Raw genomic sequence first — 19,403 nt, forward strand, 5'->3', positions numbered from 1 at the left:
AAAGGCAGTGAATCATCCACAGAGTTTTTGAAGGTCACTTTCCTTTCTAGCTGGTGATCAATATCTAAAGCCTCTGGGCTCCATCCAGGTTCAGCTCGGCCAGAGACAAGAGAGAGACGCTGGAGTTTAAATATAGAAGAGCATGTGATAAAAAGTTCCATATAGAACCAGTGTAATCAAAAGAACCCTAAGGTTCTGTGCAGCCAGGTCAAAAGGTCAAAAAGTTCCTTTAAATGTCATTATGACATTTCATGAATTTTTATTTTAGCAGCGAGTATACAGTATGTTGAATGATTTTATTTAAAAGGTTTATCTAAATGGCTTATAAGCATTACAATAAAACATCATGATGTAGTATATAAAATACATTTTTTATGACTCTTACTAGAGACACTGATCAATGTTATTTTAGTATTGGATTGATTAAGGGCAAATTTACAGTAGTATCACTACTGTTAGATATTTAGTAACTATATAAACTATAGATACTATAGTTAAAGTTTTAGAAATTATTATGTGTTTTTTTCAGTTAAATATGAATGAAAATGAGAAATATTGCCTTGGCAACGAGCTGAAAAAAAGTTTAATTTTATTACTTTTATATATATGTATATATTTCAGTTCAGGGTTTATAACGATTAAAGTATTTTTGTTAATTAAATATGAAATAAAATAAGGGAACATTTCTATTTTTTATTCTATATTTCGTTTAAGTCAAAATTCCTATAAATAAATGAATGAATGAATGAATGAATAAGTAAATAAATAAAAACAAAAATTAAATTAAACAAATAGTAATAACAAACTAGAAAAAAAATTACAAAATATCATAACTAAATTACTAATTTAACTGAAAAAAAAAATAGAAATTGAAATTATATAAATAAAATCAATTCAAAATATTACGTATAAATGCAATAAAAAATTATAATAATAGTATTTTAATAACTAAAATAACACTGAGTTTGTTATTTTAGTTAATGATAATAACTCTATAGAAACACATTCAATATGTAAACACACTGATATATAATGCAATAGATAATAAATGTACAATATGAGAGTAAAAGTTAAACAATGTTCAAAAGTACCTAAATGACACTCAATATAAAATGTATAAATGTAAATACATTTTCTGTAAGAGTTCTTTATTTTTTTATATATGTATATGGTTTTAGGAGATTCTACATTCAGTGTATTTTTCCAGTATTGTACAGTTAATTTTTTAATGTAAGTCTCAATATTAAATAAATGAGTCTGAAAATAAACATTACGGTATATTCAAATCCTATGTAATATATACAGTACACACACACACACACACACACACACACATATATATATATATATATATATATATATATATATATATATATATATATATATATATATATATATATATATATATATATATATATATATACCATAGCAATACTTCTAACTGCTTTTGCAGCCAGTTTATTAGGATTTCATGCTTGAGTAATTCATCCTGAAATCGCAAATAATTGAAAAATATATTTTTGTATATCATCATCTTGAATTGCTCTTGTATGTGTGAACTCAGGCTGAACTTGTTGCATGACCTGCACAATAACACTGCATGTATCATACCATGTTCAGTATTAGTAGGCCTATCAGTGAGTATATTGATCAATATTTGCACCAAACTGGAGTTTTGCCAGCCATTCATCACACTAAGTTCAATGATTCAGTCTGACAAACAAAAGCACTTCTGGGCTGTACAACAATCAATGCTGTCTGCAGGCAAACTGAATCTATTAATAAAGAATCATTTTGAGTCTACTTAACGAAGACTGCTGCTATTGTAACATTCAGGTGGGCTGTGATTATATGCTCCAAAATATACACATTTATCATGGAAAAGCAGGCGCAGTTATGCAATCATCTATTGTAGTGAGGATATTGTTGTGCCATTTCTCATACAGCTTATTTACCATTAGATTAGGATGCCTGTCAGACATCTCTGCATGGATTAAAGAACATCACCTACAGCTCAACCTGACAAAGACAGAGCTTCTTGTCTTCCCTGCCACTCCAACTCTACAGCATGATGTCACCATCCAGCTACTGTAGGTTCTTCTACAGTTACCCCATCAACTTTGGTCAGAAATCTTGGTGTCTCTGATGACCAGCTGACATTCAAAGACCACATTGCAAAAACATTGCTGGACTTCTGGAATGCTCTTCTGGCTGGACTTCCATCAAGCACAATAAACTCTACAAATTATACAGAATGCAGCGGGATGACTGGTCTTCAAGGAGCCCAAAAGAGCCGATGTTACACCTCTCTTTATATCTGTGCATTGGCTACCAGTTGCGGCACACATTAAGTTCAAGATGCTTGCATATAGAACAGCCTCCACTTCCCCTCACTATTACGAATCTACATCCCCTCCAGAAGCCTGAGATCCACTAGTGAGCAACTCCTCTTGGTACTATCACAGAGAGGCTGTCATGATTCTGTCACCACTTCCTGTTAGACTTTTATTTTGGCAACTAGCATCCAGCTTCCTGTTCCTGGCCTCGTAACTCCTCTTTTATTTCCCTCATTGTTTTCACCTGTCTCCTTAACTATACAAGCCAGTCTTGCTCTTACCTCCTTGCCAGGTTGTTTCATGAGTTTATTGGTGAACATTGCAGCCAGTTCCTGAATCAGATCCTTGAAGCCTGGGTGAACTCTACCCTGCCTGGAACCTGAAATTTCTCTCTCTGCCTGAACCTTTATCAAAAGGTAGTAATTTTGATTGACTAGTAAATTTACTGCTCTGGATTTGGATTGTGGAATTGTTTTTGATATGGGATTGGAAGAGGATAAAACAAACTTCTCTGTTTGGTCTCTACTCCTCTCACTTCTCAGGACACAGTGGACTTTGTCTCTGCATGTCGCGTGGTAGACCAGGGTTCGATTCCAAAGCAGATCACCCCATCCATCTCAGAAGACCAACAAAATCCTTTTAGCTATACTGATCCAGACAATATCTGTAAGCAGATTCATTCAGTTCCTGCTTGGAATCACTTGGCTAACTTGCTAACCTCCAGACCTTCCTCTGAACTTCTACTCCCATTGCTTAGTCAACCGTAGCCACCTTCTGGCCTGGGGTGTGTTTCCAGAAACCATACTTGCTAACCTGTTAGCAACTTAGTTGGTTGGCAATGGCATTGCAACCAACAAAGTTGCTAACTTAGCAACTATGGTTTTGGGAAACGCACCCCAGGCCAGCATAGGACCTGCCAGCATCCTGAACGTTAATATTAAAGAACGTTAATATTAAAGAAACTGAAAATAAATTTCCAAAAGACTTATTCACTTGTGTGTGTCTGTAATTTTGGGTCCAGGAGTATTTCCCTCACAGAGGCTCAAAGTCACTTTCCAGAACTTTCTTGTTCACCATTCCTGGCTGGTGGAATGATCTTCCCATCGCTATTCGCAATGCTGAATCCCTTACAGTTTTCAAGTGACAGCTGAAAACGAACTCTTCCAATGCAACGATTTCATTCTAAATGTTTTGTTTCTAGCTTTTCTTGTACGTACTTGAACAATGCCTGAAACTTGGTATTTTGAGCAATTCCTGTGTCCGTTTTCCTCTTAAGTAGAATCCCTTTATGTATTCCCCAATTGTAAGTTGCTTTGGATAAAAGCATCTTCAAAATGACTAAATGTAGCCTAAAATATAAAGAGCTTAGTGCTAATGAAAGATTCCTCTGGATGAATGCATAGATATGACAGTGTATATTAAATCAGAAAATTAGATTATGCCAATACATTACAAATGAGGATAAGGAAACATTTTGGTGGCACTGTCTTGAAGTGTTTTGAAAATTTAATTCAAAAGTCTGATGGCATTGACGTCAAACCTGATGTGACGCATCCACAGGCGCGAGTGAGATTTGAGAGCTAAAGTAGAGGGATAGTTTACAGCAGGTTATCTATTACTAGGCACTGAGCTGCACAACTGGTCCTTCAGAAATCTTCTGTTGTGTTGTCAGAACCATAAAAACACACGTTATAGCCAATAACTTTAATAGGAAAAAGAAAGTTGTAGTTTTTCCTGAAGCTGGCACTCAGCCATTCAGAAAGCCGGACCGCATTCATATCTTATATTTTTTGTCTACACTATTGAGTTTATGGAGTTACATTTGAATTGTACAGCTTGTTGAACATTTTATGTGTGTAAAGATTGTTTTTGTATAGAGCACTTAACAATTGAACATTGAAAAAATGCAATTAAATATATAAAAACAAAAAAAATATATATTCATTTTTTGTGTGTGTGTTGAAAAAAAAAATCCTCACTTGTTGAGTTTGGCACTGTACTTTCACAGCTGGAAGTGAGGTAATCATGGTCCCGATGATGAGTAGATCAAGAGGAGAATGGAAGAGACACAGCAGCTGTTTTAGGATGCGGTCTACACCTTTCAGTGGAAATTAGCAAGCAGTGGCTTAGTTGACTCAGTGTATTAATTGCCAGTTTAATTACTTCAACAATGAATCGATGCATGTCAGACCCTTTCATGATTCTGTAATTCAGTAGAGGATGGAAAATGATCATGTTATACCTAATTATAACTTTTTTTTTATGTAAGAAACCTTGACTAACGCTAGTAGACTTATTAAAAGCTACAAATTGATTAATATGATATTTTTCATGATATTCTTGGTGACTTTGGCACATCTTGTGCGTGGACAGCGGCCATGATCATTGAGATTGTTTGGGTGGGACACAGGAAATAGTTTTTTGATCACGTTATCCATTCAAAACAAACCTGACGTGCCATACTTTAGCAGATGAGACTTGCAACCAACTGCAACTGCATCATACTCTTAAGAGAAGCCATTAAGGTCAAGGCCGTAGAAGCAATATTCAAATTAGTACTTAATATGTAACTGATTCCTGATCTATTACATTGGTCTTGCATGATAGTTTACAATAATTGCTTTTGACATTATACTGTACTTGCATATCTTTAAGCCATTTGGCTCTTAGGAGGCAGATCTCTGCCCATAATTTACAGAGCTGTTATTCTGAATTTGTAGCTTACTGAAGAGTTGGAGGGGAAATGACTATATTGATGGTACACGGCACATATCACATTTTCTCACGCCTTTCCCAACCCTTTGTGAGCTACAAGCACGTAAAAACAACACCCACTGGCACTCAAAGCACGTCACTGTTTTCTTTGGGATAAGCAGAAACGCGTCAGCACAAGTTCATGTTGACTCTCACAGATTCCCCGACGAGCTGTTTTTAACCAATTTCCTTGTCGCAAACAGCCACATCATCTTGCTCATTTGACGTGATGCATGGGGTTACAGTAGCTTATCCCTTGAGACAGACAAAAGCGATGGCACAGAGGTTTTTTTTCCTAAGTTGCAAAAAAAAAAAAAAACTTAATTCCTTGCAGCTTTTGCACAGTATTTACATGCAGTAGATACAACTGTTATGCTCACACCAGCTGGGCTGCTTAAACACTGACATGAAGCCTGTTTTGCATCATGGTTTGCATTGATCATCATCATAGCATGCTGAATATTTAAACAAGGATCAGTTCCTTTGCTGCATCCCTTAGTTTGTTTGCAAGAACCGTATTAGGTGAAATTATGCACTCAAGTACCACAATTCCTCTGAGCCAAGACAAGACGCTGATATCGCCTGACAGGTCATGTTGTTACTAAATTAGGTCAATCTGCATCAAAATAATGGGTTTTGTGACTAGTCAAATTGCATATCACAATGTTGTTTTTTTGCTGTTAGTGTCCCCATTACATGTGATTCAGTGGAAACGAGCAAGCGTAGTGAGGTGTGAAACACATACTGTAAAACATTATATTCGGCCCATTTTGTGAATCAGCCTCTGTTGTGGATGTTGTTCTTTGTTTGTCTTTCCTTTATGACTCCAGGGTAGATGCTTAAAGGTCACTTGCAAATGAGTGTTGGCTGTAACTTGCACATGCCATTGAGAATTGAGATGAAAGTGAATTCAAATTTAGTAGTAAACAGGATGTAGAACTGTATTTTGAATTTGACAAAACTGATTAAAATTCAAAGAAATATTTCTGTTAGTTTAGTTTTTGGGTATGCTTTTAATTTTTTCTGTATAAATTACTCCTATATGGACTACTTTTAGAAACATTAGATGATATTGAACTTATGAATGATTCATCCATGCATACTTCTTTTTTCAAAATGTTTAAAAATAAAAATATAACTAAATAACTAAATCTTCCTTTTATTGAACTTCTCTCTGGCGATGTGCAGGATCATTTTAATGACTTATGAATTATAATCAGTAATAATCAGTGTTTGAAATTCAGCATATAAGAAATTGCATTCAGATTATTTAAATGCTCTTATATTATTTTATGATTTTTTATTTTATGCACTACAATGGAAGAGTAATTTCCCAGAATTTTCTTTATACATTCAATATTCACATTTTGATGCTAATGCATTTTTGTTTTAGTATGTAAACCAAAAAAATAATTTTTTTTTTTTTTTGGAGAAATCTATAGGCTGAATAAACAATGAGTTAATGGTTTGACAAGATGGTTCTTTCTTTTTTTCAAATTGCAATTAAGTAAATTTGCCATTTCACTTCAATTCTAGTTTAACTCTTGTTGTCCAGTTCAATGTAAATTCACACTCATTAACTAAAAGAGAGCCATCATCTCTGAACAACATCTGAAGTGATTTGTGAAGTGGATGATTGAAACATATCATTAAGCCAGGTTAATTCAATGGTTTCAGAAGCAGTGTTTTTTTTGGTCATAGTCCTTGTATCTGATGAAATTCCTCTGGTGAGTCAGTCTGGCATTGAACACGGACATCAGTGTAGGTTTTATTGACAGCTCAGTTGAACTCTGCCCCTGGTCTTTGAGATTTTCCTTACTTTGAATGCAGAAGCAGCCATTCAAACTACACTGACCACAGAAACTACCCTTAGTCATCCCAAGCTCAATATCATCCTGACCGATTCGGCCAAACTTTTTCTGGCTCCTGAATCTTCATCGATGAGGCATGAGATCCAAATAGCACTTGAAAAGTGTTGCAGGCCGGTTAAGCCTCAGAGAGGTGTGGTGCTGCTTTCGTATGCACAAACAGTGGAGTGAATGAGCGCTGTGTGGGATTAGAGTGCATTGTCAACGGTTCAGTAGGTTGTTCAGTGTCTCCCTGAGCTGAGCTGCACATGCAGCTTCGTCTTCTCCTCAGGCGAGTTGGAGCCAGATCTGCTGGTTTGGAAGGGGGTGGTGGGTGTGTGTGTGTATGTGACACATCATTGGCTTGGGTTGCACATACATCTCATTATTGTTAACCAGCATGTAACCACGCACTGGGCTGATAACTACGTCCAAGACAAGGATTCGTTCATGATCTCTTTCTCGGAGTAACAAGCCAATGCATGTAGATGTTCAGTGGTCTTTTGTAGACGAAAACAAGTGTTCTTCTAGTTCTTTGGGCATTGCTGAAAGCACACAGGTAAGTTTCTTTGCTGTCAGTCTTTTTTTAGCCTCATGCACGTTGACATGCATGTCGAGTCTCTGTTACAACAGGCAAGTTGAGACAGCTGCTGTTTGAGGATCTTGTTTCCTTGTTTTGGTAGCGATTGAGGTGCGCAGTGTTTGCTTTGCATCTTGAAATGTAACATCAGTTAAAATGGGTTAGACTTGTGCATCATTTAAAGAAGTCTTTGCTCAAAATAATATTATCCTATAGAAGATTTTAGTGGTTTTATTGTTTGGAAAATGACACTTTGCTTTTTAGGTCTTAAGTTGAAACGCTCTTAAAAAATAAATGTTTTTTTTTGTTGTAATTTATTTATTTATGAAGATGAATTTATTTAATGAAGAACATTTAATATCCATGCATCCAAATTGTTCTTTAGTGTACTGAAATGTTCTTCATAATAATAAACATTTGTTCTTTTTGCTGAAATGCTCTTTGGGGAACCCAGAATAGTTGTTCTGGCATTGCTGCAAAAACCTTCTTTTGGAAACTTTATTTTTAAGAGCATATATGGTTATTTGGAGATTAAGAAGGTTCTTGGTGTTACGTTGTAGGTTCTTAACACCTGAGCCTTTATTTTCTACAGTACTTGATGATGTGGTTGTTAGTTCTGCTGAAAGAACCATTTTTGGTCTTGAGTTGGTTTTTAGAAGATGAAGGATCTTGATGTAACATTACAGATGTTTTTTGGTTTCTAGGTACATTAAAACCACCAGAACATTGGTTTTCTGAAGTAAAACCTGAACTTTTATTTTTACAGTTCTTGGTAACTCGTATATTCATCTTCAGGGCATCTCTTCTGCATAATAATTAAATCTAAATGAATCGTTTATAATGTTGCATTACTCATAGAGTATCACATTGAGGTACGTCACCTGAAGACTTGATGTGAAAATGTTCATGTATATAGTGACAGCATGATATTTGGACACTTAGGTCTCACTAATAAGACTCTCACTTTTGTTCTCATTTTGTATAACTTCTATTTTCATCTCAATGCTTTTGAATCAGCTGATTTTTAGTGTATGAAATCAAGTTGTGTTCTACCAGAGGAACCACAGGTATAGAAAGTCACTGATTTAGATTATTTTGAACATGGTTTATAATTCAAAACCAAGAAAACTTGTGAAATCTGGAAGTACAAGTGCAAAACAATAGTATCTCGTGTTCAGTTAGGAATGGGGCTTTATTGTTTTCTATTCAGGAAGTCTCTTATTTCTTATTCGAGTAGCTCACTGGTACTTTGTTACTGTACCTCGTGAGTTGGTGACCAGTAAGCACTAAGACATAAATAACCTCTCTTACTATGTTTTATTTTATTTTTACATAAAAAAAAATAATTGTATTTAATTTAACAGAATTTACTAAGGCTGTTATTTAATGGAATAAACTCATAACCGTAAACCAGTGGTTCCCAGCCACGTTTCTGGAGGCCTTCCAACACTGCATATTCCAACTCTGTTTGTCTGTATTTTGCAGCATAGGTTTGTTTGGAAGCTTTACAGGTTATCTCATTTACTGATCTTTTAAATTGCGAAATAGCAGCAATTAGTTTCTGAATAAGACTGGAGCAATTACAGCATTCTGAGCAGTTATCCTCCTTGTGTAATGCTTCCTGCGTATGTGATGTAAATGTACAATACCTTCTTGAAATACCTGTCTGATCCATTGCATGAGTGTTTTTTTTTTTCTTTTCTTCAATGAACCTTTAATTATGATCTCTTTGCATGCACCTTGCACCAATTAAACCATCTCCCTGGAAATTCTTTCTTGGCTAAAGTTTTGACATAGAAATCTTGTTTTAGATTATTTAAATGTAAATACATTTAGATTATACATGATTTAGTATAATAAATAAAGTTATTTGGAAGTTCCAGAAGTTCTGTCATTAACTTTAAACTGGGGAAATGACATGGACTATCTTTCTAAAGGGCAGATTCATTCTTTTTGATTTCCTAATTGTTGAGTGTTGAACAAGAAATTGATATTTAAAGCCAGCAGAGAAGGGCTGTTAATCCAGAGCAGTGATTCACACACACTGCTGCATTGCTTGTAAAAGGCGTTGGCTTTACTTTGACGTTCCTGTATAACTGAGAATGCATGAAATACATGAATTATCATGCAGATTGAGAGCACTGCTTACAAAACGCACTTAGCTGTTACATAAAAGTACAGCGGTGGAGCTTGTGTACTGGCTGCAGGCTGCTGGGTAAATAGTGGGTTATTCAGTGTTAAATTAACCAAATTTCAGGGTAAAAATACATTTAGAAAAATTTAATTTGAATATGGAGCAGCTTTGAAATCCTCATATCTATGGGAATGAACTATATAGGGCCTTGAAAATTAAAATTTCAAAAGTGCAAACTTTGGAAAAATAATATTTATGGCTCTCAGACTGGTATGTTCTATGCAATTGTTTTGATAGAAAAATCACAAGATACTTTTCAACATTATTTGTTCTTCAGATATTCCTCTTTGAAAGAAAAAAAGTATCAGATTAATATAAAATGACCCACATTTGGTTTTGGACCTGAAAATGTGTACAATTTAACAGTTTACAAATGGAGCCGCATTAAGATCTTCATAACTCTGGGATTGAATCATTGAGGGCTTTTAAATGAAGATACCAAAAGCAAAGTTAGTTAAGAACCAGAATCTAAAAGGATATTAAGATATCTTCAATACTTTATGAGTTACAGGCATGCAAACTTGAGGCAAAAAAACAAAGAGCTTTTTTCCATTTTTGAACTGTCCTGTTGGGCATATAATTAATCAAAGATTGCTTAATTTTACTAATAGACCTACCAAATAGTGGATTACTCAGTAAATATGCATCTGTGACATTTAATGTTTTGGCTTTCATCACTATATAAGTTTGTCTTCCAACAGGAAATATATTAACAAAATAAAAAAATTGAGCCGGAACCTCTAGTCGAGTTGACATGGAATGACCCTAGTGTTGTATAGTGTATAGATTAGAAAAGACTCACCCTGCTTCAAAATAATGACATTTTGTTACTTTGCAGCATGAAATGAAGACTTCAAGTCGTTCCACAGATTTTCGGTGGGGTTTAAGTCTGGGCTCTGACTATAGGCCATGCAAGGACATTCACCTTTTTCTCCTTCAACAACTGTGAGCTCAGTTTTGCTGTGTGCTTTGGTTCTTTGTCATGTTGGAAGGTAAATGTTCTTCTCAGTTCCTAATGACAACTTTCTGGCAGAGAGCAGCAGATTTTCCTCAGAGAAAACCAGTGTTGAGCTGCTGCAAGAGCTTTTGAAGCACAGTTTTTGAGTCAGTTTGGCAGTTTGAGGCGTGAATCATTTGAGTCAGTTCGGGAGTTCGGAGCGTGATTCATTTTAATTAGTTCGAGAGCTCGGAGCGGGATCGCAAATCATTTGAGTCAGTTTGGGGATCGCAAATCATTTGAATCAGTTCGGGAGTTCAAAGCGGGTTCGCGAATCATTTGAGGAAGTTTGGGGTTCGCGAATCATTTGACTCAGTTCGGGAGTTCGGAGCGTAAATCATTTGAGTCAGTTTGGGAGTTCGGAGCTGGTTCGCGAATCATTTGAGTCAATTTGCGGATCGCGAATCATAGCTGTATATGGATAGGCATTTTTAACTAATTTAGTAGCTAGTTCTAATTACGTTTTCCATGCGTGTTTAGGTGTGATATGTGAACTCGTATTTCTTGTTTTAATGATGTGCCTTTTAACAGTATTAAGTGTATTCAAAAACTAAACAAATCATGCCTAAAAAGTGCACGCATCTAGGCTAACGAAATAGCAGTCGTATGTGGCCCTCAAGATGCATTTAGCTCAGTCATGGCTGCATGCAGTCTTGAGAAGTTTTTTCTTGCTACCCATAACCCTCCCATAAAAGGCAGATTTGTGGAGAATTTGTGATATTTTTGTCTGAGATTATTATTTTGTCCCATGGAAATAACCTACATAAACATTTAGGTTTTAATATAGGTTTTGATTTAAGTTTTTAATGTATGTGACATACATATATATATATATATATATATATATATATATATATATATATATATATAGGAAAACGGCCAATTTTATATATATATATATATATATAAAATTGGCCGTTTTCCTATATATATATATATATATATATATATATATATATATATATATATATATATATATATATATAGGAAAACGGCCAATTTTATATATATATATATATATATATATATATATATATATATATATATATATATATATATATATATATATATATATATATATATATATATATATATATATATATATATATATATATATATATATATATATATATATATATATATATATAAATAAATAAAAATAAAAGTAAATACGTTACAGAGAGTCATGCACTTTCACATCTCCCAACCGGTCAAAATCATCTAGTAACGGCGCAATAAACCGATCACACAATACTAGAATGCAAAACATAAGTGAAATTAAAGACTTTGACTTAACACAAGGAAAACTTTAGATTTTCTTACCTGATTGGTACTTCTTTCTCTAACTGACGCCATTATGTGGCATATATACAGCATATATATGATCACATATGTGCATATATGTGCATATAAACTGCATATAGGTTTCATATATGCTCATATATCCTCATATAGGTTATTTCCATGTGGGATGCTCACAATGACCACTCTTGTCATAACTTCCTGCAGCTGCTTCAGAGTTGTTGTTGGCCTCTTGGTCACTTCTCTGACCAGTTTCCTCCTGACTCTTTCATTCAGTTTGGAGTGACGTCCAGGAAAAACTCTTTTCATTCTGAGCTGGTCAAAATGAGCACAGCTGATTTCAGTTTGAAGGTAAAATGGCTCTGTGTGACATTGAGAAGGTGATAAGCTACACCTGATTGAATTTAAAAGTCATTTTAATGAGGGGGTGATCCTTTTCCCAACTCAGTGATTCTGTTTTTTGTTTTTTTTCTGACATGTTGGTGTTTGATCTTTCACTTGGATGTTATAAGTTGCACTGACTAAATACAGCCTGGTTAAAACAAAACTCTCTGTCTTCATTTCAGGCTGCAAAGCAACAAAATGTCATTATTTTAAAAAGGGGGTGATTATTTTCTATGTTAACTTCACTGCATGTATCATCTTCCATGTGGCGTAATTATAGTAAATTTGCATGCATGTCACATATGTAAACAAGTTGCTCGCTGATAAATGTCCCAGACATTTCATGTGTTGTCAGGAGTAATTATTAGTGTTAAGCCTTCTCTTCAAATCTCTTGAGGCATTAGTGTCTGTGATTTCACGTTGTTTATTCTGTGTTTGGTTGCAGCCAACGCATTTCAAACACTAAACCTGATGTGTTGATTACAATCCAGAGAAGATCATTCCACAAAGCTATCATTATCCAGTGCCAGCTGTAAGAGGAAGCTGCATTTTGAGCTGCACAGAATGGAAAATCCTGCACCAGTTTTTCCAGCATTCGTTTTTTTTATTTTTTTTATTTTTTTATTATCAGGTTTTGACAGTCACACTCCATAGAGGAATTCTGGGTTGTTTTGTCTCAATTGTCTCTGATCAGTTTCTAAAGCCAAGTTTATTGGGCTTTGAGGCACATCACATCACAGCACAGTGATCTGTCTTTGTGCAGTCCTTTTTGGAGGTTTGCCGGCTGCTGTTTTTAGACTCTTTTTGTTTTTTCTGGTTTACCCATCATCCATCAGGAACTACAAAGATTGTTCATCTAGCCATTTAATCATTTGCAACCTCAATTCATCTTTGATATCGAGTCACTCTAGCAGTTATTTTAAAATTGGATGTGTTCAGTCTAGTTTCGTTTGGCAAATCTGTATGGTCTGTGAAAGACACAAAAAGTATGAGACAAAAACTGTTCTTAATTTTTGTAAATAGTATGTGGAATAGTATGCAACTATAAATATTTCCAACAATTGTTTGCTATATTTTCATTGAGATCTTATGCATGTTTAAGCCTGAGAATGGTGCCCAATTATCATATTGAAAACAATAATTTTTAACTAATTTTTGGTATAAATGCCTTGGCTTTTGGACAACAGAGAAAATAATATATTGGCAGTCAACAATACAGGTCTTTATAATTAAAATAAAAAATAAATCCAATACTTTTATGTCCTACCAATAGTTAAAAAGAAATAAAATATTTATTCTATATAAATCATTATATTTATAAGTATCCCTTTAACAACTACTACCTTATTAACTATTAAAAAGCAAAGTTTATTGAGGGAAAGTTGTAGTTTAAAGGGAATTAGTGTTATTCTAAAGTGTTACCAAATCTTCTTTACTGTTCAACTACACAAGAAAAAAAAAGTTGTCTACAACTTGGATGGCCTGAGTAAATATAACAGAAAATTTTTAGTTTTGGGTGAACTTTGCCTTGAATGTCTCAAACTGTGCTCAGATTTGTCAGGAAAGCAAGGTTTGCAAGAGTCAGAGATCTCAATATAAACTCATCCATTTCTCATCGAATTCCTCAAAGAGGAAGTGATCTGAGCTGCTTTTCTAGCTCTAAACTCATACCGAATGTCAAATGTGGCACATTTGCTTCAAATTTACGTTTTCCCCAAGGACAGATTTTAGGAGAAACATCCAAGACAAAGTATAACTGAGAACTCCATTAGAACTAACGAGCTATGAAAAAGAAACAGTCTTTTCCTCTGGGTTATTTAACTCAGATCAAGCAAGTTGTCTTTTTCCGGAAGACTTTAGTGATTGACTGTGATGGTATCCTGACAGCTCTTGATTGTGTAGGTTACTCAGCACTGGCAGACTGATGGGGATTTGTATTGAGACGGCATGCGATGAGCATCGTCTATTTCAATCAGCTTCCAGATCAGGCAGACACCAGCTATTGAGCGTGATTTCACGTGGCACACATTTTCCATGAGCTCATTCTTTATACTGGGATGAAACTGTACTGCTGGGAGCAGCTTGACGACACGACCCAATCCGACTCCTTATGAATCAATATCAATGATTAAATTCCCAGTGAGATGGAACAGATTTTTAGGGCTAACTGAGAAGCAACACATTCAAGAGCCATGGGTCCGTGGAGTACTAAAATCCATTGATGGCACCATCAAAATGAGGATTTTTTATTAGACATGAGCATTTTGCAATAACCCAGGGTGTTTATGCTCTTTTTGAATTTTAATATAGTTAATTATTACTCATAACAGTAGCTTAGTAATGGCACAGAGCTGTTGTATGGTTGCAGAGGCTGGAGCTGCTCTCCGCTTTCTTATTTTCTGATAATGCTGGAAACTGCTTACAAATGATTATGATGGTCTGCCCCAGCCATCATTTATTGTTTTTAATCTTGCTTTGATTATAATTATTTCATCATTACATGTTGAATTGGCCTCTCTCCAGTCATAAATCTGTAACAGCGCTGGAACATGACTCACTATGCTTAATTAACTAGCTCGAGGCCGGGGAAATCAGCTGGAGAACTGATCTCTAGTAGCTCAGTAGCGACCCCTATTGGAGCTAACTGACCACGACATGAAATGGAATTAATACAGATTATGAAAGCACTATAGACTGTGCAAAGAAATTATATTTATGTTAAAGTACTGTTACTGTTTATTCAGTTATAAGACTGAGTTCTGAGCCACAATCAGACCCGAGTATGTCAAATGTCTCCACATTTGTTTATTTTGTCTTTTATGTGGGAAGCATTCATTTATCTTCTGTAAGATACTAATCTTTTGTAAAATCACAAATGTCTTTACTGTAATTTGTGATCCAATAAATGCATAAAAAGCACTGTTTCTAGAAACAGCTGAAAAGCATCTCTCGTGTAGTGAATCAGAAAATGTAACCGATCACAGGTTCCTCCTTGACTGTCAATCAATTTGAATTTAGTGATACTGGGTTGGTTGACATGTTTTTGAGGGACTGGGCTTTTAGAATAAGTGTGTTTGGTCTGGTTTAGCAAAAGTAATATAAGTTCACAGAAAAAGACTGTCACTGGGGTGATACTCTTTCAAAAGGTAAATTTTTGTACCCCTAAATGGTGCATAAGTACATTAAGGGTATTAGTACTGTACCTAAAGTGTATATGTATTGGTACATATTTGTGCCTTTCACAAAGGTACCTGCCCAGGGACAGCATCTGTACCTTTTTTCTGTTCTGTTCTACTTCAAAATTTCATGTTTAATTCAATGTTGTAAGCTTATGCACAGTTTGTTTCATCACAGTTTTCTCAGTGTCTGAACTGTAGTGCTCTAGGACATACTGGATTTTAGACTGAAAATCAAGTCAAGTTCATCTATCTTTTATGATTATAATTAAATAACATTGCTTTAGGCTTAAGGATCTAATGAAATGACTACACAAAGATAAATGACCTTAGTTGTAGCCAATTGCTGTTACTTTGAAACAGATATCATTGGCTGGGAGCGTGATTTTATTGGCTTGTTGGCTCAGTGAGAAGAACAAATATATATATATATATATATTTCTTAAGATCTAAGTTTGTATGATTTGTGAAATTTGCTCTTTGCACTTTGAAGGTCTAAATGAAATTGTAAGAAGTAAAAAATCTGATGTCTTCCCTTGGAAATGTAACTTTGTAGAGTGCACATTTTCTGTTCACAATATGATTTCCTTAAAAAAATTCTCATTTTGGTAATAAAGTACAATTAATTTAAATTCTCAACTTGTCATAGCTCGAGCTGTTGTTGAATCTTGCTTAAAATAATACATTCTACATTATATTACATAATATAAAATCAAATTGACTTGATGTTCCTAATCCCACCTGGATCTGTTCCAGTGGGTCCCAGATACACTTATGAAACAGTGTCCTCCGGAAAGCTTTCTCTGTTGCTCTGTATGATGAGGTTATTCCCTCAGCAACCCAGGTAATTTTAGATACTGATTGGCCAGGTTGTTTTTGAAACCCCAACTTAGTTGTCTGGATATTGGTTCAATTTTAATATTACACTTGAGAGATTGTGCATCAAAATAACAAATCTATGACATAGTATTTTATGTAGTTTCTCCATGCATCATAATTTATTTTTGTTATGTTAGTGTCAGAAAGCTCACAAATGTACCGCCTACAGGTCGGTTCACTGACGGTCTGACTGCACACATAACTGGGAAGCACTTGCAAACATGCCAGTTTCCAATCAGATTTCATTAATTGTTATGCAACTTCCTGCAGTCAGAGTGCACAGGTCTTTATCAGTCTGCATGGCAACAGATTTCTGTGTTAAAAGTTACCGGACTGCAGCACTGAACACTTTTGAAGAACAACAAATCACAGGATTTGCCAAAGTTTGCCAGGTTAGTGTCATCAAATCTTTAAAAGGTATCGGGGGGTTGGTTTTTGAGGCATTATGAGCAAATAAACTAGATATTAAAGAGCAGAACTGTGAAATAATGTGGGGAATAATCCATATTTGGGTAGGTGATGGTGCATAACATTTGTCGACATCAGGACTTGAGGTTAAAATAAACTTTTTTTTTTTTTTTAAAGTAGTTTCTTTCAGCCTTTTTGTCTCTATAGTTAATTTTTTAGAAGTACAAATATTGCATGTCATCCCTTAGTACTCATTATGTTTGTAGCAAATGACAGCAATCCTGATTTAAAGTCTACAGACAGTGCTGTCAATTGCCTTTATCCATGCTGTTCCCTGCTCTCCTTGTGATGCCAAAAAAAAAAAATCAGCAGATAATATAAGTCTGTTTCACAGGAGCCCTCCAAAAACAAGTTACTGAAAAATATACTATAATATATTGATAAATGTACCGCTGAATGTCTGCCAATGGAAAAATGCTCTTGGCCCCAAATTGATATAAACTACCAATTCAAATGTTTACAGTACAGTAAAAATGTTGCAAAATTGGGAAATATTATTACAGTTTAAAGTAACTGTTTTCTATTTGAATATATTTAAGAAAGTATTTTCCCCATCATTCCTCCAGACTTCAGCATAACATAATTCTTCAGAAATCATTCTAATATACAGTTTTGCTGCTCAAGAAACATTTCTGATTATTATCTATGTTGAAAACGGTTATGCTGCTTCATGTTTTTGTGGAAACTGTGACACATTGTTTCTGGATTCTTCGATGAACAAATCAGAGCAGCATTTATTTTAAATAGAAATCTTTCGAAACATCAAAAATCTCTTATGATAGGTAAAAATGTATAGCCTGAATGCACTGTAAGTTGCTTTGGATAAAAGCGTCTGCTAAATGCATACATTTAATTTAATTTAATTTTACTGTCATCCATTAAATGCAAGCAAGTATTCTGTATTCTTATCCCAAACATTTGAATTGCATTGTACAGTAGCTCCAGCAGGAGCTATTGAGGCCATTCCTCAAATCCTCCTTAGATTGATTTGGATGTGTCTGTGTCTAGCAGCAGTGAGACAGTAACTAAAGGCCTCACAAGGACACCTGTACGAGTCTCGCTGATGCACAGTGATGTCAGGAACAGCTTCCAGGTCAGCCTCCTCCCTGAGAGGAACGTGCTCTGGATGCTGGATGTGCCCGAAAATTCCATTCAGACTACTTAATATCCTTCATTATCATTTCTGCCCCCTGGTTCGTCTTCCATTTAATATCAGCGCCTGTAGCAGTGAAACTGAATTAATGCACTCTAATGATATAAAATCCCACAATTATCCGAGGACTTTCTGAAGTGATTTATAGAGTCTTCAGGAGCGTAGGGCTAGTTTAAAGAGCAGAAGGAGATTGCAGGGACTCTGCTGGCTATGGATTCTTACCGGTTTCAGAAATAACCCACGGTGACTCACTGCACTAAACCGTCAATCTTATCCGTATGTGACCCGTTATTGAAAAGAACTTGACTTGTTATTGTAGCCAATTCAGCGCAACACTTTCCAACTCCACCTACACAGATCTCACTTTACATCACGGGCCGTATTACAGAGAAAAACGTCATTGTGACTTAAATGACATGTCATGACAATCAGCGAGGAATCTTCATGTTTTGTTTTCTTCCACGGCACCCATTGTGTGACTGTCAGCAAAGCAAAACGAATCATTTCCCCTTTGTATTGAAAGTATTCGTCAGACTTCTCGTTTTAGTTGTTGGACTATAGTCTATCATTTTTAATAACACAGTCTGTCTGTTTTAAAAAATGTCATCAAATATGGACGGTGCTGTTTCGTGGCTGTTAGTTCTCAGTTGCTGTTTATTTAATTATCATATTTGTCTCAGATGTCTCATCTAAAATTCATCAGGAGAAATGAACAGACATACGTGAGTCAATGACATAAAATCAGAAATGTTTGAGTTCATATGGAGATTTCTGGCTTTTGGTTGCACACTTTGAGAAACCCCAGAGGAGAGATCTGTGAGATTACGATTTATTTTTCACATTATAATCTTTCAGCATTTTACAAACTTTTCTTTCAGCTTACTTCACTTATGCTTACTTCGACTTTATTATTTATGTTTCAACCACCTGACATATAAAGACAATTTATACCATCCGAACGATTGTCAATCAGTGTTATTTTAATGTTATTTCTATTATAGTATTTATTAATATTTAGAGTTTTAATTTAGAATTTTCTGTTTTCATTTAAAAAATGTTTTATTAAGTTTTAGCGTAGCAGTTTACAATGAGGTTAATTAGATAATGCATTAGCTAACATGAACTAACAATGAAAAACATTACTTTACAGTATTTATTGTTAATAAAAACGTTCATATTAGTTCACAGTATGACTATTGTTAACACATGCAACTTTTGATTTAAATAATGCGTTAGTAAATGTAAACTAATACAGTTAACTGATTTGAATTGATTTTCATACTAGTTTTGATTTATTTAAAATTAAATAAAAATGAGAAATGTTACCTTGGCA

The 19,403-nt window shown here is 34.8% G+C and overlaps 1 protein-coding gene across 2 annotated transcripts in view; it reads left to right on the forward strand.

Moving 5' to 3' along the window:
* The first annotated feature begins 7,205 nt into the window (after nt 1-7,205).
* Nucleotides 7,206-19,403, forward strand: part of LOC113054721 (cAMP-specific 3',5'-cyclic phosphodiesterase 4D-like) — a 169,097-nt gene continuing 156,899 nt past the window's right edge. The window contains exon 1 of one of the 2 annotated variants that reach the window (XM_026220467.1): nt 7,206-7,496. The gene's annotated coding sequence lies outside the window, so the exon portion shown is untranslated. The remainder of the gene's footprint in view (nt 7,497-19,403) is intronic. The other variant, XM_026220469.1, reaches the window with a different exon arrangement.

The sequence above is a fragment of the Carassius auratus genome, chromosome 35 (assembly GCF_003368295.1).
Source record: "Carassius auratus strain Wakin chromosome 35, ASM336829v1, whole genome shotgun sequence".
NCBI lineage: Eukaryota > Metazoa > Chordata > Actinopteri > Cypriniformes > Cyprinidae > Carassius > Carassius auratus.